This window comes from Schistocerca nitens, chromosome 4 (genome assembly GCF_023898315.1).
Source record: "Schistocerca nitens isolate TAMUIC-IGC-003100 chromosome 4, iqSchNite1.1, whole genome shotgun sequence".
In the NCBI taxonomy this organism is placed as follows: domain Eukaryota; kingdom Metazoa; phylum Arthropoda; class Insecta; order Orthoptera; family Acrididae; genus Schistocerca; species Schistocerca nitens.
Window position 1 is genome coordinate 232,715,977 of NC_064617.1, and position 24,119 is coordinate 232,740,095.

Sequence of the window (24,119 nt, forward strand, 5' to 3'; positions counted from 1 at the left end):
CGCTGCAGTGTGGAACCGCGAGGCCGCTACGGTCACAGGTTCGAGTCCTGCCTCGGGCATGGATGTGTGTGATGTCCTTAGGTTAGTTAGGTTTAACTAGTTCTAAGTTCTAGGGGACTAATGACCTCAGAAGTTGAGTGCCATTGTGCTCAGAGCCATTTTTGCATGTCATACCTTCCCACCGCAGTCTGGTCCCTTTAATCCCACAAACCAACCAACCAACCTTCCCATCGTGAGACAGACGCAGTTCCGAGGGGAGAAACGAGAACAGAAGCCGAGAGCAGAACCGTGTTAAGCTGGAAGGCCCTACGATAAGGGACGGACACCCACGTCGCCAGCTAACCGCTAGGACCACCCCCCAGCCCATGTTAAAACGTAGAGCCCTCCAGAAGAACAGTATAGATCTTACGATAACACTAAAAGGGCCACACCAGCTGCCAGCTTCAGCGTGAGACTTTTTCGCGTCTCTGTTACGTTGCAAACGTTAAAAACATTGCCCCACCACGAAAAGTAACCGCCAGGACCACCCCCCAGCCCATGTTTAAAGATAGAGCCCTCCAGAAGAACAGTATAGATCTTACGATAACGCTAAAAGGACCACACCAGCTGCAAGTTTTAGCGTGAGACTTTTTCGCGTCTCTGTTACGTTGCAAACTGAAAACATTGCCCCACCACGAAAAGTATAACGTTTCTCATTAGATAGAATTTTTGTAGGTGGAGCTTAAGGTTAACACTGAGACCCTGATTGGTCAAATGAAAACACAGCCAGATAGTTTTTTTCTAAACCAACTTCGGTAAATTGTATTAAGGAGAAGTTAGGAGAGACTTACTTCGGAGTCGGCGAGGTGCGTGGAGCTGTGCCGACGGACGCCCCCTGACACTGCCTTACCAACGACAAGGTAATGAACACACGCGATGCCGCATAACAGCGCATAAAGCTTCACTCAGAACTGCAGAAGTCTCATCTGTTACACCCCCGTTTTGTGTAATACTAGTGTCGATCGTCAATTAAAGCTCATGGTATTCACATTTACTACGTAAGTTAAAATCTGAAACGCGATGATTTTTCTGTTATATAATTATTGAGAAGCCACATCAGCCACTGTAATTTACGACAAGTTAGATAAGTAATTAAAGATAATTGAGGGTCACTGTAGACCATTTTGATAGTTTTCTCTTTTGTGAAACTTATTTTAAACCTAGATTATAGATGTGATATGGCATAGGTCATCCTTCGATCCATCGTAGAACTTGGAAACCCACTCAGGGAATATTCGTTCACATTTTTGTTGAACGTAGTTGGTTTTTGTATTAAAACATTTCCTTTTATCAATAGTGCAATTTATAAACAATGTTTTGTGAGTAGAATAAAATTTCCAATGGTAAACTTAACTGCTTTTTCGACGTGATTTTACCAGCTAACTAAAAATAGGAAAGCCTTGAACCCCTTCCACTAAATTTAGTTAGTATTAAGATCCTTTTACAGGGAGTGCAGTGGAGCTGACGCTGAAATCGTTAAGTATTTGGTTATATCATCGCCAGTCTCACTGAACTCTTCTGAACTCTACATGTCATGTGTGGTCTGGCGTCTCCTTACCAGCAACAGGTCCCAGGTTCAAACTAGTCAATTCCCTAAAAAACACGCTCAGAGCGTCGTTGCGCGAAAGTGGTAGGGAGACACGACATAGAACAACAGACACCACGCAGAATGTTAGAGAATGGCGACCCTGCCAGGATGGTAAAATACCATGATTCAAGGTCGACCACATGCCTAACTAGGTCAGAAAAATATCCTGTTGAAAAATTTTCGTAGTAAAAAATTTTTTTCCTAAAGTTATAAATAGTCGAAAGCAGTAGCTGCAGCGATAGATAGTAAGAAAGTATTCAATAGAACGTGAGATATTCTAGCAGAGACAATAGCATAACTAAGTTATGAATTTTAATATTGTTAGAATTAAGTTTTCTCTCCAATACAAGCGCACAGGTGGCGGATAAATCGTTGACAAGTTGGTTCTGACCCAACAAGTAAGTGAATGGATTGTCAAGTCGTGTGTGCAAAAAGTTTATGAAACGCGTGAGATCGAATGAGCGCATGTTGACGCGAAGTAGGGCGCGTGAATTGCTTTTAAAACAGAAAATAAGGGATTCGGTAAGATTAGCAATGGCAGATCGAGACCTTGACCGAATTGAGGTAGAGACCCAACATGAAGATGGACAGAGAATAGAGGACAGTACAACGGACGATGCAGTATCGCGAGAAATAGGACAGATAACGCACCATAACGTAACATCGAGTGGAAGTTGGATCGTGTGGAAGGGCCATTGCCTCGAATCAGTGCATGACTGAACCGCGCCTCTTAGCTGTCAGTCGCACTCTCCGCCATGCACTTCGCAGTGGTTTGCAGAGTATACATTTTGTTGTAGATGCGGATGTAGATCATGCGACAGAAACGCTGCAAGGGGTTGCGGGACAGGTGCCGGCGAGGGATGGCCCGTAATGGCTACAAAGTGGACAGCAGAGGCGGCCCCTGGGCTCAATATTGAATGTCGAAGCCAAACATTTGTCGGCGCGGCGTGTTTGCGCCTGCGCTGTGTGCGCGCTGCGCGGGAACCTCATCAAAGGCTCCGCGGTGTCGCCTCCGCCTCCACCGGCGCTGCCGTTCCATATCCTCCCGCCTGGCGGGCTCTTCCGTTGTCCAACAGCTCGGGCTCTCTGACGTTCTGCCGCACGCAACCGTATCAACAAAGCGTTTCCTGTCTTCCAGCTCCGGCTTTGTCCTCCAGACCACCGTCAGAGCAACATCCGCCCCCAACCTCACCCCCACCCGAACTCGGAGACACGCTGTTTGGACATACCACGCTTGTTCGTGGATGCGCCCGTCAGCGTTTACTGAGTAAAACAGCACATTTCTATCTTCGCATTGTGCTACTAAGTTCGACTTTTCTTCTCGGAAATTCTAAAACTGAGTTCAACTACACTGCTGAAAAAAAAAAAATTGGTAAACCTGAAACGTCCCCTTAGAAAAATTAATGAATTACTGTGCTGATAAACCTCTTACATTATTTGATTTTCAAACAGCTGAGCAGAACTGAACGTACTCAGATATTTCGCTCTTTACCTATTCTGATCAACACTAAACTGAGACACAATATTTTTAGCGCAACGCATTCTGACTTTCAATAATCGCTACAATAGATTGGCCCCCACTAACATTAACCTATACCTTTCACAAATCACTTACCTCACAAAAATCTTCGTTACTCGAACTACTGTAATACAGCGAGCGCCACTACTGCCAGCTAAATAAAGGATTCTAACTACTGAAGGCACTAACTACTGATAGGCATAGTTAGTAAATGAGAGATTTTGATAGAGAACAAACAATGTATTTACCTTAATAGTGTTCAAAAGTCATAATATACAGTTAATTACAGAATATATCAGTTCATGACATCCAGTCTTACAAATTTACTCTCTCTGATGGACACACGTCCAGATCATCCGCTCTCAAAACTCCGCCATCTCTCTCCCCACATCCACCACTGCTGGTGGCTCACCTCCAACTGCGCAACGCTACGCGCCGTTAACAGCCAACTGCCCAACACTACAATAGCAAATTCCAACAATGCAAACCAGCCACTGAGTGCACACAGCACAGTCAGTGATTTTCATACAGAGCGCTACGTGACGTTACCAACATAAAAACCTAAACAGCCTGCTTACAAACCCTTTACTATGTTTCCAATTCATGTAAGTTTTATTGTTGAAACAGAGCATATGCAGTACATGAAATGATTACAAAAAATGGTTCAAATGGCTCTAAGCACTATGGGACATAACATCTGAGGTCACCAGTCCCCTAGACTTTGAACTACTTAAACATAATTAACCTAAGGACATCACACACATCCATGCCCGAGGCAGGATTCGAACCTGCGACCGTAGCGGTCGGGCCTTTCCAGACTGTAGCGCCTACAACCGCTCGGCCACATCGGCCGGCGCTGGCCAGGGAAGTTGCTGCACCTGTTTCAGAGCACGTTGAGTGTCACGGACAGCGTATGGGCGAGCATTATCCTGTTTGAACAAGCCATTGCCTTACTGCTGCAAGAACGGTAAAAGGTTGCAAAAGGACGGATCCATCAACATCCTGCACAAACCAAGCGCTGTTTAGTGTCCTCTCCAGTACCACTAAAGAGGAATGATAGTTGCAGCTTAACGCACGCCAGACCGTAAGGTCTTTGAGGGGGGTAGTGTGTCTTGAATAAATGCACTCTAGGCCTACGACACGGCGCCCACCGTTTCTATGTCGTACGTGCAAACGACTACCCCTTGCGTGCTTTCATCGCTGAGGACCACGGCGCGCCATTCCATCTTCGAAGTGACCCTCTGCTCGTGCTCGTCGATGCTGTGGTGTGAGTGGAAGACAGGCCAGAAGTGTTCGTGCCCTTATTCCCGCTGCCCTTTGCTGTTCCTTATCTATATAAACGATTTGGGAGACAATCTGAGCAGCCGTCCTCGCCTATTTGCAGATGACGCTGTCGTTTATCGAGTAATAAAGTCATAAGAAGATCAAAACAAACTGCAAAACGAGTTATAAAAGATAACTGAATGGTGCGAAAGTGGCAGTTGAACCTAAATAATGTGTTGTGTGAGGTCATCCACATGAGTGCTAAAAGGAACTCGTTAAACTTCGGTTACACGATAAATCAGTCCAATCTAAAAGCCGTATATTCAACTAAATACCTAGGTATTATAATTACGAACAACTTAAATTGGAAGGAATGCATAGAAAATGTTGTGGGGAAGGCTAACAAAAGACTGCGTTTTATTGGCAACACACTTAGAAAATGTAACAGATCGCCGGCCGGTGTGGCCGTGCGGTCTAGGCGCTTCAGTCTGGAACCGCGTGACCGCTCCGGGTGCAGGTTCGAATGCTGCCTCGGGCATGGATGTGTGTGATGTCCTTAGGTTGGTTAGGTTTAATTAGTTCTAAGTTCTAGGCGACTGATGACCTCAGAAGTTAGGTCGCATTGTGCTCAGAGCCATTTGAACCATTTGTAACAGATCTACTAAGGAGACTGCCTACACTGCGCTTGTCCGTCCACTTTTAGAATACTGCTGCACGGTGTGGGATCCTTACCAGATAGGACTAACGGAGTACATCGAAAAAGTTCAAAGAATGGCAGCACGTTTTGTACTATCGCGAAATATGGGAGAGAGTGTCACAGGAATGATACAGGATTTGGGCTGGACATTATTAAAAGAATTGCGTTTTTCGTTGCGACGGAATCTTCTCACGAAATCCCAATCACCAACTTTCTCCTCCGAACGCGAAAATATTTTGTTGATACCGATCTACATAGGGAGAAACGATCACCAAGGGAAATTAGAGCTCGTACGGAAAGATACAGGTGTTCATTCTTTCCGCGCGCTATACGAGATTGGAATAATAGAGAGTTGCGAAGGTGATTCGATGAACCCTCTGCCGGGCACTTAAATGTGATTTGCAGCGTATCCATGTAGATGTAGATGTACAGGGTGCTTCAAAAATGACCGGTATATTTGAAACGGCAATTCAAACTAAACGAGCAGCGATAGAAATACACCGTTTGTTGCAATATGCTTGGGACAACAGTACATTTTCAGGCAGACAAACTTTCGAAATTACAGTAGTTACAATTTTCAACAACAGATGACGCTGCGGTCTGGGAAGCGCTATAGTACGATATTTTCCACATATCCACCATGCGTAGCAATAATATGGCGTAGTCTCTGAATGAAATTACCCGAAACCTTTGACAACGTGTCTGGCGGAATGGCTTCACATGCAGATGAGATGCACTGCTTCAGCTGTTCAATTGTTTCTGGATTCTGGCGGTACACCTGGTCTTTCAAGTGTCCCCACAGAAAGAAGTCACAGGGGTTCATGTCTGGCGAATAGGGAGGCCAATCCACGCCGCCTCCTGTATGTTTCGGATAGCCCAAAGCAATCACACGATCATCGAAATATTCATTCAGGAAATTAAAGACGTCGGCCGTGCGATGTGGCCGGGCACCATCTTGCATAAACCACGAGGTGTTCGCAGTGTCGTCTAAGGCAGTTTGTACCGCCACAAATTCAAGAAGAATGTCTAGATAGCGTGATGCAGTAATCGTTTCGGATCTGAAAAATGGGCCAATGATTCCTTTGGACGACATGGCGGCCCAGACCAGTACTTTTTGGGGATGCAGGGACGATGGCACTGCAACATGGGGCGTTTCGGTTCCCCATATGCGCCAGTTCTGTTTATTGACGAAGCCGTCCAGGTAAAAATAAGCTTCGTCAGTAAACCAAATGCTGCCCACATGCATATCGCCGTCATCAATCCTGTGCACTATATCGTTAGCGAATGTCTCTCGTGCAGCAATGGTAGCGGCGCTGAGGGGTTGCCGCGTTTGAATTTTGTATGGATAGAGGTGTAAACTGTGGCGCATGAGACGATACGTGGACGTTGGCGTCATTTGGACCGCAGCTGCAACACGGCGAACGGAAAGCCGAGGCCGCTGTTGGATCACCTGCTGCACTAGCTGCGCGTTGCCCTCTGTGGTTGCCGTACGCGGTCGCCCTACCTTTCCAGAACGTTCATCCGTCACGTTCCCAGTCCGTTGAAATTTTTCAAACAGATCCTTTATTGTATCGCTTTTCGGTCCTTTGGTTACATTAAACCTCGGTTGAAAACTTCGTCTTGTTGCAACAACACTGTGTTCTAGGCGGTGGAATTCCAACACCAGAAAAATCCTTTGTTCTAAGGAATAAACCATGTTGTCTACAGCACACTTGCACGTTGTGAACAGCACACGCTTACAGCAGAAAGACGACGTACAGAATGGCGCACCCACAGACTGCGTTGTCTTCTATATCTTTCACATCACTTGCAGCGCCATCTGTTGTTGAAAATTGTAACTACTGTAATTTTGAAAGTCTGTCCGCCTGCAAATGTACTGTTGTCCCAAGCATATTGCAACAAACGGTGTATTTCTATCGCTGCTCGTTTAGTTTTTATTGCCGTTTCAAATATACCGGTCATTTTTGAAACACCCTGTAGATGTAGATAACTGGTTCGTAAGGGCTCGTGTTGACACGTCCGGAATCACAAGCCCTCTTATGTGTGCTGTGATGAGTGTACGATCTGCTACTGTTGCCCTTAGAATGTCTAACGGACATCTGTGCTGCGTGGACGTCCAGAATCTCGTCTACAGGTGTGAGAATGTCCACCTGATCACCGATACCGTTGCTCAATTGACGCAGTACGTCCAACTTTTGTGGCAGTTCTCTACAAGGACCATCCTTCCACTCGAACGCCACAATTTGACCCCTTTCAAACTCGCTCATCTGGTTATAGGTAGCACGAGTGCTTGTTCCACACGTTTACGACACACTGAGCCTTCTGGCTATGAACATTCCCTATTAAAGTGTAGACATAAATGGCTGTCTAGTGACTATGTCACTATGTAGTCTTTTGGCGGACGACGATCAAACCATTACTAGTACAACTACTATCCCCCAGATGGCATATGCCATCATCGGATAAATACCGATGTCGTTTTTTCAGGTGATTTTTTTCCCCCCGTTAGCGCATAAGGGGCAGTCAGATGCAAAGCGGGCAACCGCCACAACGGAAAGATTCCATTCAAAAGTAATCGCCACGTACATTAAGACATTTATCCCACTGGGAGAAGAGGCGATCAGTTCCTGTTTTCGTAGAACGTAGACGGCCGATGACGGACCCATAACTGCACCAACTCTCGTAGTTTCTAGTCCGACTGAAGCCGACGTCAGCAACTGTCTTCCTTCAGGTCGACAAAGGCGAGAAAAATCATGCGGTGAAAGATCCGGGCTGCACGGAGGATGTTGCACTGTTTTGCATCCAAATCCTATCCTTCGTCCAGTTGGCTGTGTGGAGGTGGGCCTTATCGTGCAACAGGGTCATTCCGTCCGACAGAATTAGGACAGAACGAGCGCAGACGACAAACCCAACAGTGGAAAATATCCCGTATCTCCTCTGCCAAACGGATTGAATGCTGTTCACAAAAGTTATGATGACCTCCTTCTTCCACTGCAGATGCCCACTTCTTATCGAGGTCCTCAAACTTGGAACCACAAGGAATGCACAGCGAAATAAAGACACTTTGCAGAAATTGCGACGCCCCATAATGTTAAAACTATCAGGAATGATTTCGAACGGAATCATCCTATTGCACGGTTACGCCTGTCCCCACACTGCCAATAAGACGAAAGCTAAGCTTCAGCGATTTGTTTGCTAAAGACTCCGCCCACTTCCATATTGCCCGGATCTTCAACCGTGCGCGTTTCACATCTTTGGTGACCTGAAGGAAGACATGCGTGACTGCCGGATATACACTATAGAGATGAAAGGGTAATTGAAAAACTATGCAGAGGTCAAGCAGCGATAGTACAGATAAGAAATACACAAAAAGAAGGTAGAATGTCTAGAGGCATTGCACAAGGACGCAAATTGTCCCAATCCCCAATCAACATCTACACAGAACAAGCAATAAATGAGTGGAAAGAGCGCTGTGCGGGAATCATAATAAACGGAGACAGAATACAGATGCTTACGTTTGCGGATCACCTTACTATGGTAGCTCCAGATCAAAGAAACCTGCGAAGTATCGTAGAAGATATGGACTTAGTACTAACAAACGAGCGCAAAATGGAATTAAAATTGACAGAAATTCTCGTGTGCTGGAAGGGATAAAATAAAACAAACTAAATCGTACAAATATTTATTTAGCAAGATAACGGAAGACAAAAGAAGTAAAGAAGACATAAAACATAGAGAAACAATAGCAATGCTTATAGATTAAAGAAAAATGCTTTGTTCACACGATATAAGTACCAAAGGGAGGTAAAAGATGGTTAAGAGCGGCATTTACAGCATAGGGCCTCATGGCTATGAATCATAGACAGTAGGCATCTCTTGAAGCGTTTGAGGGAAGATGAAACGACCCACCCAGGAAGTCGTGCAAAGAATTGGCGAAGAAAAGTCATTTAGGAGAACAGAACGACCAAGACCCGAGTGAACTTGTCACGTGATATGATACAACCAGTCTCTTGTAAATATTCTAGAGGGATCATCACAAAGAAATTTAGCCCTTGGAAGACTATATCTGGTGTTTTTGAAACAAGCTATTACTAATGCAGGCGTCTCTAATTTTGCAGAAATGAAGAAATTAGCTTGTAATAGGTTTATGTTGGTGGCTGACAACAATCCAAAGATAGATGATTCTGAAGAAGAGGCAGTTTCACTATGTCTTCTATATGAATGTAGATATAAACTTAGCGGGAATATATCATACTAATTGAAACTAAAAGTTTACCCTGGCGACAGGTGTGAGTTACCAGTTCATAATATGGTTGTCTGTAGGGGCTCCTTGGTGCAGCTCGACCGCTCCCTCATTCGCTCATTGGTTAGCCAATGCCTTTCGAATTTAGGTGGCGATAATACAGCAACAAAGAGTGAGAGTGTTTTGCGTTCTTCCTTTCAACAGGTCCAGTTCACTTACTATTGTGCGGCGCGATTTTCGTCGAGAATACTGCACTACAGCACGAAGCATCCTATGATCGCGCCAGAAGGTTCAAGACACTTGTTCATGTAAGGGGAAATACACAGGACGCCCCAGTGTGCTTGATCATGACGTAGATCACATTTAACAAATTTTTGCTCACATACTTCACAGAAGTCTTCTGTTCGTACCAGCCAAAGTTATTCCTCATGTGTCTTTCTGGCACGTTTCGCAATGCTGTTTGTGTTTCAGGCTATACGGGATTCAATTACAAGCCCTTCACGATGGCCATAAGCTGTATAGCCTACAGTTTTGTGCATTCTTTAAGACCTTGGAGATGGAAGATAATAACTTCCTTCACGCTTAATGTTCAGTGATGAGGATACGTTCCAATTAAGTGGAGAAGTCAACCATCACAGTGTAAAAATAAGAGGAACACAGCAGCCACACACCTGAGTCGAGCATGAGAGAGACTCTAGAAAGATTTCTGTGTTTTCGGCCGTTTCTCGTGAAAATGTTTATGGTCCGGTTTTTTGCGAAGAAAATTGTTTAGCGTTACAACGTACCTGAATGTGTTAGACATCTGACTTGAATTACGAGCAACGGAAACGCTCCGTTTTGTCGAAACTAACTACACATGTGGGTGGTTTAGATTATCTGAACAAAAGACCACCTCACTACTACAGGGCGGGGCGAAGAAGTGATCCGGACTTGTGGATACGATTGTACGTGAATGCATGCATATAACCACTTTCTATAGGATGAAACAACTGCCCATACAGCCAGACGACCCCCCGAAGCACATTTGCACATTCTTCACGCCTGACAGAGTTGTTGGCAGAGGTCAGTTTGGTCACGGCCCTAGCTGGCCACCCAAATCACATGATCTCTCAGTGTACTTTGTATCGGGTGCCCTCAGGTCTAAGGTGTCTCGCAGCAACCCTGATAGTATATGTAAGTCTGCAGGCTTCCGTGGCCGTTGTCACTGAAGTTAAAATCTTCTGGTTAAACAACGCGCTGCAAGTCACCTCGGCGGACAATAATATTTTGGGTAAACATTCCCCCTCTCTTGCTCTGTCCGTTTCGAATCTAGCCACTGATGACTACCAACCAATAGCGGTAGCAGGCATTTCAACCAATAACCCTTCTCCGGCATAAGTGTGGAATAGTGCCTTTCTATCCAACGGCGAGGACCGCCAATGGTATCCACAGGAGATGAGCCTATGACTAGTCTATGGCCCACCAATGGTAGCCGTATGAATTATAACCAATACCGTCACTTCTCCAGCACGAACGCCAGAAAATTCCCTCTTTATAAGTGGACGCGACGCTCGTCTCTGACAGTGTTCTAGCAGTAGTGGACACCAAAAGATCCTGAGGAAGATCCCAGCAGAGGGGTCTAAACGTCGAACATTTTAGAAGAAACATGACGCGGCCTAATAACCCAGAAGATTTTAACTTAAAGCTTAATGGTCTTCAGCAACTTGCTGGCCAGGGTCCAAAAGTGCCAAGAAATGAATGGTGGTCACTTTCAACATCTGCTATAATCACGGTAGTACTGTCTTGTACCCTGGAACTCCGTTCTCCGGATCACTTTATTTGCCAACCTGCCCACCCCTCCCCCCCCCCCCCACCCCACCCCCCACCCAGTATATTATCGTATTTTACAGCCTTTCCATTCTTCCTTTCATGAGGGGATACTGTTCGAAATTGGGGAGGAAGTGAATTGAGGTAGAATTATTCCAAACAAACGGATTTTTTTTTTTTTTTTTTGTTCGACGTCTACTGACTGGTTTGATGCGGCCCGCCACGAATTCCTTTCCTGTGCTAAACTCTTCATCTCAGAGAAGCACTTGCAACCTACGTCCTCAATTATTTGCTTGACGTATTCCAATCTCTGTCTTCCTCTACAGTTTTTGCCCTCTACAGCTCCCTCTAGTACCATGGAAGTCATTCCCTCATGTCTTAGCAGATGTCCTATCATCCTGTCCCTTCTCCTTATCAGTGTTTTCCACATATTCCTTTCCTCTCCGATTCTGCATAGAACCTCCTCATTCCTTATCTTATCAGTCCACCTAATTTTCAACATTCGTCTATAGCACCACATCTCAAATGCTTCGATTCTCTCCTCTTCCGGTTTTCCCACAGTCCATATTTCACTACCATACAATGCTGTACTCCAGACGTACATCCTCAGAAATTTCTTCCTCAAATTAAGGCCGGTATTTGATATTAGTAGACTTCTCTTGGCCAGAAATGCCTTTTTTGCCATAGCGAGTCGGCTTTTGATGTCCTCCTTGCTCCGTCCGACATTGGTTATTTTACTGCCTAGGTAGCAGAATTCCTTAACTTCATTGACTTCGTGACCATCAATCATGATGTTAAGTTTCTCGCTGTTCTCATTTCTACTACTTCTCATTACGTTCGTCTTTCTCCGATTTACTCTCAAACCATACTGTGTACTCATTAGACTGTTCATTCCGTTCGGTAGGTCATTTAATTCTTCTTCACTTTCACTCAGGATAGCAATGTCATCAGCGAATCGTATCATTGATATCCTTTCACCTTGTATTTTAATTCCACTCCTGAACCTTTCTTTTATTTCCATCATTGCTTCCTCGATGTACAGATTGAAGAGTAGGGGCGAAAGGCTACAGCCTTATCTTACACCCTTCTTAATACGAGCACTTCGTTCTTGATCGTCCACTCTTATTATTCCCTCTTGGTTGTTGTACATATTGTATGACCCGTCTCTCCCTATAGCTTTGCCCTACTTTTTTAGAATCTCGAACAGCTTGCACCATTTTATATTGTCGAACACTTTTCCAGGTCGACAAATCCTAAGAAAGTGTCTTGGTTTTTCTTTAGCCTTGCTTCCATTACTAGCCGTAACGTCAGAATTGCCTCTCTCGTCCCTTTACTTTTCCTAAAGCCAAACTGATCGTCACCTAGCGCATTCTCAATTTTCTTTTCCATTCTTCTGTATATTACTCTTGTAAGCAGCTTCTATGCATGAGCTGTTAAGCTGATTGTGCGATAATTCTCGCACTTGTCAGCTCTTGCCGTCTTCGGAATTGTGTGGATGATGATTTTCCGAAAGTCAGATGGTATGTCGCCAGACTCATATATTCTACACGCCAACGTGAATAGTCGTTTTGTTGCCACTTCCCCCAATGATTTTAGAAATTCTGATGGAATGTTATCTATCCCTTCTGCCTTATTTGACAGTAAGTCCTCCAAAGCTCTTTTAAATTCCGATTCTAATACTGGATCCCCTATCTCTTCTAAATCGACTCCTGTTTCTTCTTTTATCACATCAGACAAATCTTCACCCTCATAGAGGCTTTCAATGTATTCTTTCCACCTATCTGTCCTCTCCTCTGCATTTAACAGTGGAATTCCCGTTGCACTCTTAATGTTACCACCGTTGCTTTTAATGTCACCAAAGGTTGTTTTGACTTTCCTGTATGCTGAGACTGTCCTTCCGACAATCATATCTTTTTCGATGTCTTCACATTTTTCCTGCAGCCATTTCGTCTTATCTTCTCTGCACTTCCTATTTATTTCATTCCTAAGCGACTTGTATTTCTGTATTCCTGATTTTCCCGGAACATGTTTGTACTTCCTCCTTTCATCAATCAACTGAAGTATTTCTTCTGTTACTCATGGTTTCTTCGCAGCTACCTTCATTGTAACTATGTTTTCCTTCCCAACTTCTGTGATGGCCCTTTTTAGAGATGTCCATTCCTCTTCAACTGTACTGCCTACTGTGCTATTCCTTATTGCTGTATCTATAGCGTTAGAGAACTTCAAACGTAACTCGTTATTCCTTAGTACTTCCGTGTCCCACTTCTTTGCGTATTGATTCTTCCTGACTAATGTCTTGAACTTCAGCCTACTCTTCATCACTACTATATTGTGATCTGAGTCTATATCTGCTCCTGGGTACGCCTTACAATCCAGTATCTGATTTCGGAATCTCTGTCTGACCATGATGTAATCTAATTGAAATCTTCCCGTATCTCCCAGCCTTTTCCAAGTATACCTCGTCCTCTTCTGATTCTTGAACAGGGTATTCGCTATTACTAGCTGAAACTTGTTACAGAACTCAATTAGTCTTTCTCCTCTTTCATTCCTTGTCCCAAGCCCATATTCTCCTGTAACCTTTTCTTCTACTCCTTCCCCTACAACTGCATTCCAGTCGCCCATGACTATTAGATTTTCGTCCCCCTTTACATACTGCATTACCCTTTCAATATCCTCATACACTTTCTCTATCTGTTCATCTTCAGCTTGCGACGTCGGCATGTATACCTGAACTATCGTTGTCGGTGTTGGTCTGCTGTCGATTCTGATTAGAACAACCCGGTCACTGAACTGTTCACAGTAACACACCCTCTGCCCTACCTTCCTATTCATAACGAATCCTACACCTGTTATACCATTTTCTGCTGCTGTTGGTATTACCCGATACTCGTCTGACCAGAAATCCTTGTTCTTCCTTCCACTTCACTTCACTGACCCCTACTATATCTAGATTGAGCCTTTGCATTTCCCTTTCCAGATTTTCTAGTTTCCCTACCACGTTCAAGCTTCTGACATTCCACTCTCCGACTCGTAGAACGTTATCCTTTCGTTGATTATTCAATCTTTTTCTCATGGTAACCTCCCCCTTGGCAGTCCCCTCCCGGAGATCCGAATGGGGGACTATTCCGGAATCTTTTGCCAATGGAGAGATCATCATGACACTTCTTCAATTACAGGCCACATGTCCTGCGGATACACGTTACGTGTCATTAATGCAGTGGTTTCCATTGCCTTCTGCAGCCTCATTTCGTTGATCATTGCTGATTCTTCCGCCTTAGGGGAAATTTCCCACCCCTAGGACAAGAGAGTGCCCTGAACCTCTATCTGCTCCTCCGCCCTCTTTGTCAAGGCCGTTGGCAGAATGAGGCTGACTTCTTATGCCGAAAGTCTTCGGCCGCCAATGCTGATTATTTATCAAAATTTAGGCAGTGGCGGGGATCGAACCCGGGACCGAAGACGTTTTGATTATGAATCAAAGACGCTACCCCTTTTTTCTTTTTTTTTTTTAATCTCATTTTGTCCTGTATTGTTCGTTGGATTTGTTCGTGGCGGACGTCCGGTGACACTCGTTCAGATTGTTCGTTGATACGTTGACTCAGTTTTTTATTACAGAGGGTAGCTAAACCCTCTGACCGAACACGCTGAGCTACCGTGCCGGCACCCCTAGACCACGGTCTCTACTGATTTTATGAATTCGCAAAACTTGTTATTGGGTCCAGCAACACACTTTCTACCGCCAGATCGCGAGATTATAATCAGGTTTCCTATGAGGACTGTTACTGCACACGTGCTCATTTATTTTCTCCAACCCCTGATCAGTTCCTTAGTCCTAATACATCATTAGGAAGCATTACACTTCCTGGTTGACGCAGCTTTCGCCTTGCCGTTTCGGAATCATCGTGAGATCGACTGAAACCCAGCGTTCCGTTCTAATTTCGTCCCCACTGCCATTCCCGCCCCCCTCCCCCAACCCCCCCCTCCCATACCTTCGGGTGGATCAGCTCCGGTCATACAATACACGCCACAAAGGTTGCGGGCCACAGCCCAATTACGACAGTTAATTAGCCGCCGCGTTCTTGGATTCCGTCGCCAGGCGCCTGTGATCAAACGTTAAACACCGCGCGAATATTTTCGCTCCTTTTGTCCGCGGTGCTCCAGGTATGACAGTAAGATATTTCACTGAATTCCTATTCATGCCGCCGCTGCGTGCCTTCAATACTCAGACTGTCGCTTCGCCGGGCGGAAACCCGAATTAAATAAGATTCAAAAGCGGCGCTGCTAAATAATTCGAGACCCGGTACTCATTACCGAAGGGAGCAAAGGTTTGCACTGCCTGTTCTTCAATGCGTTCGTGGCTGGCTGCCGCCACGAACTGAAACATTTATTTGTGTGAACAGAGCGCAAAATACTCGACTTCCAGAATGTTCATTGTCCAGTCGTAACTCAATACAAGGATCTGTAGCTACAAAAGTTTTAATGAGTGATTCATCCAATCAAATTTAAACGAATGGTACACTTTACTTAACTGTGGACTCAGCTGGTACAACTCGAAATTCGACTTCGGCAGGTAACTCAGAAGTTGTTAACAAGTGCGGATGAATGCTGGCTCTAAAGTCCGAAATTCATAAATGAGAATATTCGTCTCTTTTCAGTTTATTCATTAAGGTTCTGTGAATAACCCTTTCTCGTCGTATTGCAAATCTTTGGAGCTGTTTTCTAATCTTGTAAATACTACACGACAAGTTATTTATTTACCTCGGCCATTATGGGCATTGTTGACAACTGACAATGTAGATTAAATAAAGGACACACCATGCAGAGAGAGCAGGAAATCGCATTTTAATATGAACACAAAAAAAGTTCACTCATAACTTAACAACGTCTCTCTCAATTATGTACTACTATACCGTGGATTCCATTATCTGGCTATATGTATATAGGATTGGGGAGAAGAGAAGTTTGTGGCACAACTTGACTAGAAGAAGGGATCGGTTGGTAGGACATGTTTTAAGGCATCAAGGGATCACAAATTTAGCGTTGGAGGGGAGCGTGGAGGGTAAAAATCGTAGAGGGAGACCAAGAGATCAATACACTAAGGAGATTCAGAAGGATGTAGGTTGCAGTAGGTACTGGGAGATGAAGAAGCTTGCACAGGATAGAGTAGCATGGAGAGCTGCATCAAACCAGTCTCAGAACTGAAGACCACAACAACAACATGTAGAGCTAAAGACGACATTCAGTAGCAAATCAAGCGATCTTCGTATTTGTATTGTTGTGATACAGCACTGTACAGTACCATATCATGTTGAGGTCTGCTCATCTCTGCGTAACTAATGCAACACTCATTCTGATGGATATGATATTGCAGCTCCTTTGTTATTCCAAATTATGATCCAGTGTTCGGCGAGATGGCATTAGCCATGAAGTCCGGCCGGCCGCGGTGGCCGTGCGTTTCTAGGCACTCCAGTCCGGAACCGCGTTACTGCTACGGTCGCAGGTTCGAATCCTGCTTCGGGCATGGATGTGTGTGATGTCCTTAGGTTAGTTAGATTTAATTACTTCTAAGTTCTAGGGGACTGATGACCTCAGATGTTGAGTCCCATAGTGCTCAGAGCCATTCTGGATTCATCTCAGGTGAGGTCAGAAGACAGCAGCGATACCTGGAAACAGCCAACTGCAGTAAGCAAACCAGGAGTACAGGAAGTGTCATTGCCCACTGCGCAGAGATGTTGATAACGGGCTTAGTTTGCGGACAGGTGTTTATCTCTGGAAGTGGTGGTTTGTTCTCAGTTCGCAGTCAGGAGAAATCGGCATGTGGATCTAACCTGACTTGGATGATTGGTTTACATGCGTGTTGCTATAAATAAGCGTTCACTTATACTGTACTAATTAATTTGTGTAGTGGGTGTTCCAGAAGCCGATCACAACAGAGGTGTCTGCCGACATTCAGTGGTGAACCCAACTGGACATCAATCTTCTGTACACGCCGGCCGCGGTGGTCTAGCGGTTCTGGCGCTGCAGTCCGGAACCGCGGGACTGCTACGGTCGCAGGTTCGAATCCTGCCTCGGGCATGGGTGTGTGTGATGTCCTTAGGTTAGTTAGGTTTAAGTAGTTCTAAGTTCTAGGGGACTTATGACCACAGCAGTTGAGTCCCATAGTGCTCAGAGCCATTTGAGCCAATCTTCTGTACATCACATCCACATGAACTTGTTTCCTGCAATCAATCTTTGGTATGAGTCCACAATTTTTACCCTCTTTCTCCCTCCCCTACAAACACTCATACAATTCCCCCCCCCCCCCCCCGCACACACACGAACACACACAAGGGGTGTTAGGAATATATCATTCTGGCTTTATTGTTGACATGTTAGCTACATTGCATATACAACAATGTATGACCTAACACCCACCAACTTCAAATTCCCAGAGACCTCTATTTTCAATGCAAATCCTTTGAATTTCTTTCAGTAGTTTATTTAATCTCGAAATATCACAATAACTCGACCACTAACGAAATGATTGGCAGTTGATCATAAAGTGACAAATGAAATGTGAGAATCTAATTTCTTTCAGAATGAAATGAAACTATATGATTCTATGGACCTTTTCTAATCTCAGACATCTATGGTCTATATGGAAATGAGCGTTTCGCGTCATTGGCCGGGAGGCCCCTTGCGGGGCAGGTCTGGCCGCCTTGGTGCAGGTCTTATTACATTCGACACCACATTGGGCGACCTGCACGCGGGAGGGAGGATGAAATGACGATGAAGACGGCACAACACCCAGTCCCTGAGCGTAGAAAATCTCCGAGCCAGCTGGGAATCGAACCCGGGCCCGTAGGATGGCAATCCGTCACTCTGACCACCCAGCTAATACACACATTGTAGGAATGAATGAAAAATTGTACCAAGATCACGATTTGAATCAGTGTCTACTCCTCACTAGGCAAATGTGCTAACCACTATGCCAACCTTGCACAGTGACTTTGCTGAACTACAGAAACTACCCTAGAAAGCCTCTCTCCTCGATCCAAATTCCAATTTACACCTTAGGCCTTCTGCTGTCACCCCTAAACTGAGGTGCTATTCCATTACAGCTGGAGAGCCTTTGCAAGGCAACAAGTTTAGAGGGAGATTTATAGTTCTAGATATCTTTTTAAGCCTCAAACATCTACGATGTGTATATGCACACTGTAGGGGTGAATGAAAATTTGTACCAAGCTCACGATTCGAATAAACGGCTACTCCCCCTAGGCAGATGTGCTAACCACTATGCCATCCTTAAACAGTGGGCTGAGGCGAGAATTGACTATTTGGATTGAGGACAGTGAAACGCGTACGTTTCATATGTATTCATTACCAGCGATGGCGAGGCATGACAGAATCTCTGACCAGAGAGTTATTTATCGTGGCTAGTCTGCGCTTGACCGCGCGAAAGTTTAGTTGTGTGTGGCGAGTCGGCAGAGGGAGTAGACAGTTGGATAGTTGTACTCAGTCAGTGCTAGTGTGTAGCGAGTCGGTATGCGTCCGCGGTGTGCTCTGCGCACGAGTCTGGACAGGAATGTGGTGGAAGATATGTATATTATTGTAGAAGGTAATGAAGCAGCATTGCGCTCAGCTAATAACGTATGTTAATTGTAATTAATTTGTTCAAAATGATGCCCCAAAAATAACTTTTTATAAAGTAACTCATTTAAAGAAAAAGATTCATTTCAAGCTAAATAATATTTCCTATGCATTCCCTCCACGAATCAAAATTAAATATAAGCCAGCATTGCACGAAGCTATGCCGAAAAATAAGAGCAGATATAGATGCAGTTTTACTGAGGTAAGAATTTTGGTTTAATTATTTCACAGGGCCGTAGGTCAGCGCTGCTGTCCTTATAAAATTTGTCAGGTTTAATTATTGCTGTTGAGTTGTTATATTCAGTTCATGGTTCATTATTTAATTAATGTTATTGTGGGTTTGTGATCAATCTTCATCCCTTAACGATATTTTGTGGGGAGTTTACATTTGCGCAATTTTTATTCTTTAATTTTGCAAGGAGGTTACGCTTGGCTCATTTTATTATTCCGTTAATATAGACTAACTTTATTGCGGGGAGGTTACAACAGAAGTGTGGTAAAGTAATCCGTGTAGTTGTGCTAAGCCCCATTCCCAGTGTCGTATAGTGGTTAGCGCATCTGTCTAGTAGGCAGGAGAGCCAGGTTCGAATCCCGGCTTTGGTACAAATTTTCGTTCATCACTGCATTCTTTAGCGAATAGTTTCTCTAATATCGTTTGAGAAATATTGTAGATTGGCTGGCTAGCACAGTGAAACCTGGTGTTAGTCAAGGGAAGGCAGGATTCGGTTACGATTTTGGACGGGGCCGTAATCAGTTACTGTTGGTTGCCTTTTACAATTACACACATTTGTTTTTAAAACAGTAATTCCAGAATCAACAAGAAATAAAAAATACCACACGTTATTAAAGAAGGAATAAACAACTGTGTAAATAATGTAGTTTTCAGTGCGTTACAATTTAGCAAGTCACCATAAAATACAGATACAGATAATGTTAAAAACAAGCCACTGTGATCACGGCTGAAGGCTTTACACGCCACGAATGGCAATAAATTAAGAATGTTTAAGAACTCGCTGCAATTACAACTTACAGGTACTGAAATATTGAAAAGTAAGTAGCCACGAACACAGCAGAAGATTTCAGACGCCAGGAATGGCAGTAAATAAGGCTTACTGCTAAAATACAAATATCGATTTTTTAAAGCAAATGACCACAGTCACGGCTGAAGATCTTACATGCCAGGAACGGCAGTTATATAAAAAAATTAAAAACCTGCTGTAAAACAGCAAATACAAGCAAAGGTTACTTGAAAGAAACAAACAACTGACCACAAAACGGGTGAAATAAGATGATGGTAATCTTGTAACACAACCCTTACACTGCTAGATTTATTACAGAAGGGGACCGGAACTATTTACTAGACATACATAACCTTTAATGTAGGCATTACAAGGTATGTTAATAAATAATATAATAATAAAACACAAGGACCAGTCACAGACGGTGCTCCAGGAACCGACCTCTGAGAAGGTCCGGCAACAAACACTTTTTGCGTGCGATGAGATAGGCAGCCAAGAGTTGCATACACTTCAGAAGATGGTAACTCAAACTAGTGGCAGTCTAATGAATGATTAATGATAACGTTGCTGAAGCTACCAGACGTCCGATAAACCAAATGCAACGATGGAAACAATAGGGCAAAGTCGGAACCGGCAGTCTGCCCTACGTCGCCAGAATACTGTGTTTAGAGCGCCCGGTACGAGAAAGGAACCACTACCACATTTCCGTCCGATTCCACAAACCCGAAATCTGAACAAACTGGCCACAGTACAGAACACCACACGAACTAACAGTAACTAAAACCCCACTCGATTTGCGTGCGAGTAAAAATGGAAATGTAACCAACCAGAATCAGCAACCACGCGTCATTGCGGAAACAATCGCAAACCGAGCGGACACCAATTACCAAATGAGTGACATCAAATTCAGTAGGCACGCAAACGCTCACTGAACTCACTGTGACAACTGTGATGACGGTTGGCAGAATGAAACAAATCTCTTCACTGCTTTATTAATTCACAGGAGTAACCACGCCGGCCACGGTGGCCGAGCGGTTCTAGGCGCTTCAGTCCGGAACCGCCGCGACTGCTACGGTCGCAGGTTCGAATCCTGCCTCGGGCATGGATGTGTGTGATGTCCTTAGGTTAGTTAGGTTTAAGTAGTTCTAAGTTCTAGGGCAGGGCTTAACAACTGGCCGGATTTGAGCGCGAGTACTCGCGTCTGCTCAGGCACGTGCTCGCGAGCAGGTGCAAGGTCGCCGAGTAGGGAGGGAGGGGAGGGAGGGGAGGGAGGGGAGGGAGGGGAAATGCGCGCGCACGTTTGAATGTGATCTCGCGTTCCTAGCAGATTTAACTAGTCATCTGAATGCTTTGAACATTTTACTACAAGGTAAAGATCTGCTAATTACTCATTTCATAGATCGAATATGAGCTTTTAAAATGAAATTGACACTTTGGGTGAGTCAGCTGGAAACAGGAAACCTAGCTCATTTTCCTAAATTTTCATCCATGCAAGATGTTCACAAAGACTGTGAACGTTATTCACATAGTTCAGTTGACCACTGCTTTCAAGATCTGACAGCACTAGACAGTTATTTTGATCTGTTCTCTTCATATTCAGCGAATATTTAAGAGATTCGTCCTGAGCTGCAGCAAGAAATTATTGACCTGCAGTGTGACAGAGAATACAGAGACAAATTTCAGAACAAGAAAAACATTTTGGAATTCTACAGACACTTCCCTAAGGATAGATTTCCTCATTAGCACAAACTGGCGGCTACAATAATATCAATGTTCGGTTCCATGTATGTTTGTGAACAACTGTTCTCTGCAATGAAACGTAACAAGACGCGCCTGAGTAACGCATTGTCTGATCGAAAGTTAAACTGCACGCTGCGCCTAAAATGCACAAGAACAATTACTCCGAACATAGACGCAATTGTAAAGGGCAAAAAGTACAAGCTAACCGAGAATCCCACGCTTCAGTGACACCTTTTATTGTGTAACAGTTCACAAATTAATACGAATGTAGAGGCATACACTAAGCTAAAAAAATTATGTGGCACGTGTACATTCTCCTTTATTTGTTTCATTTGTCACAGTAATAATTCGTGAGTGATATCCCTGCAGGTGGCCGCGGATTTACATTGACTGGCGGCAGCTGTTGTGTGCCCCACGTGACTCTCCCCACTCTCCGCTCTGGTCCGAGAGTGGGGGTAGCGTGCTCGCGCTGCTCCGTGCTCGCGCCTTGCTGCTCACACCTTGCTCCGCGAGCACGTATGTTGTGAAGCCCTGTTCTAGGGGACTGATGACCTCAGGTGTTAAGTCCCATAGCGCTCAGAGCCATTTTTTGAGTAACCACATCGTCTAATCACTGAGCCAAGTGCTTTGGGTTGGGTCTTCAAGTACTAAACGGTACGCAGATCCACCAAACCGCACATGACGGCGCGATGATACTGGCGTGTTTTTCGCACTGCGCGAACCTGGCTCCTCCTGAGTCCCCAACCGAACTGGCACACTCACACGACCCAGAAAAACAACCACGTCGCCCAAAGGCAACAGTTACTAAATATCGATAACCGCCGCTGCTGCCACTAGCGGACAGGCAACGCTTGCGAAACCAAGTGGCACCAGTGAACAACACAAACCATGCCAACTAACTTATACTATCTGGCCTACAACAGGGGGCAGAAATCTACAAACAGCACCAGTTGCAGATTGGCTGGCTAGTGCAGGTTACTGGTCATGCAGTCAATCGAACCTGCTAACTTCCACGCCGAATCTTACACAGTGGAGGAGGAGATTAGTGTTTAACGTTCCGTCGACAACTAGGTCATTAGAGACGGAGCACAAGCTCGGATTGGGGAAGGATGGGGAAGGAAATCGGCCGTGCCCTTTCGAAGGAACCATCCCGGCATTTGCCTGAAGTGATCGAGGGAAATCACGGAAAACCTAAATCAGGATGGCCGGACGCGGGACTGAACCGTCGTCCTCCCGAATGCGAGTCCAGTGTGCTAACCACTGCGCCACCTCGCTCGGTATCTTACACAGTGTTAGAGCTTGGGCATGAGAGCTCCCCTTGAATGGTCTCTGTTGGATTCCTTTCATGTTAATTTCTTAAATCTGTTGTCATTTATGGCATAAATTCCTCTTCTAAATTTACTGTGGTGTTTCTGACTATCTGGGAGGAGACTGAGCAGTGAAAGTTACTTTTACACATAAACAAGAACGAGCTGTCACACTACTACACTATAAACACAGTTTACATGTAATTCATGTCACACAGTCTCATACGGAACCTACATCCGCTTTCTTTTATATACTGTATATGATAAGATACTGTCATCCCCTTCCCTTCTGTGTGAGAGGATGAATGAGCAAATGTATTTCTAGTTGCATGCTTGATGGTAGCAGACAAGCCTGTCTGCTAGAGAACGGTAGGATCAACGTCGGAACAGGTAGCTACGCTTTCTAAAAGCAGAGAGGTTTCCATTCTTAGTACGTTCCTGTCCGTCCCTTGTCATGTTGGCATAGGAAGCTGTCTCTCTGGTCACTTCCGTTTGTATCTGGGAAGCACGCTCGGTAGGAGCGCAGGTCAGTCGGTCCGTGGCGAGCGTCTGAAGTGGTAAGATCTCCGGCTAAGCCCGTGTCTGCTAAGTCCGTAGGACAATGGATTTCTTAAGTTCAGCCTAACTGAAAACTTAATCACCTTTATTTCAGGTTTAGCTCTAAAATATCTAATGTTATCTTAAATTGCAACGCAGTGTAATTCGCGTGTGAAGTTCAGAATATCTTCCGGTAGTTGCTTTGTCACTACTTTGTGAGTAAAGTGGAACCACGTGTTGATCAGTAACTCTAACTAAGATCATCAATCTTAAATGCGAATGCGCGTGAGATTATAACGTCTCATCTTGACAATATTTTTCAATATAGCAACTTTTCTGTATGTTCAGCCCACGTGGGGTGTACTTTGTGAGACCAGTACCACGTGCTTATACAATTGTTTGACCCATCAGGTTAATAGTAAGACGATAGTAACCAGTTCGAGGTTTTTCTTTAGTAAATTGCGTTTCGATGTAATTTATTTTAATTATCAAAACTATTGTGGAGTTACACTCTTTGTGTAAACCAAGTTGACCACGTGAAGCATGTGGTGTAAGCATCAAAGTAGCCCTCAGCTATTCTTTTCGGGAAGATTTCACAGAGAGTTAGTATGAATTTAGTATACCAGTGTGGTAATTTCATGACGGACAGGATTGCGCTAAGAACGTAACTTCTTTGGGTGAAAATTGAATCGGTTGGTTGTGGTTAATTTCCTCTTGCATATGTTTCAAAGTTCT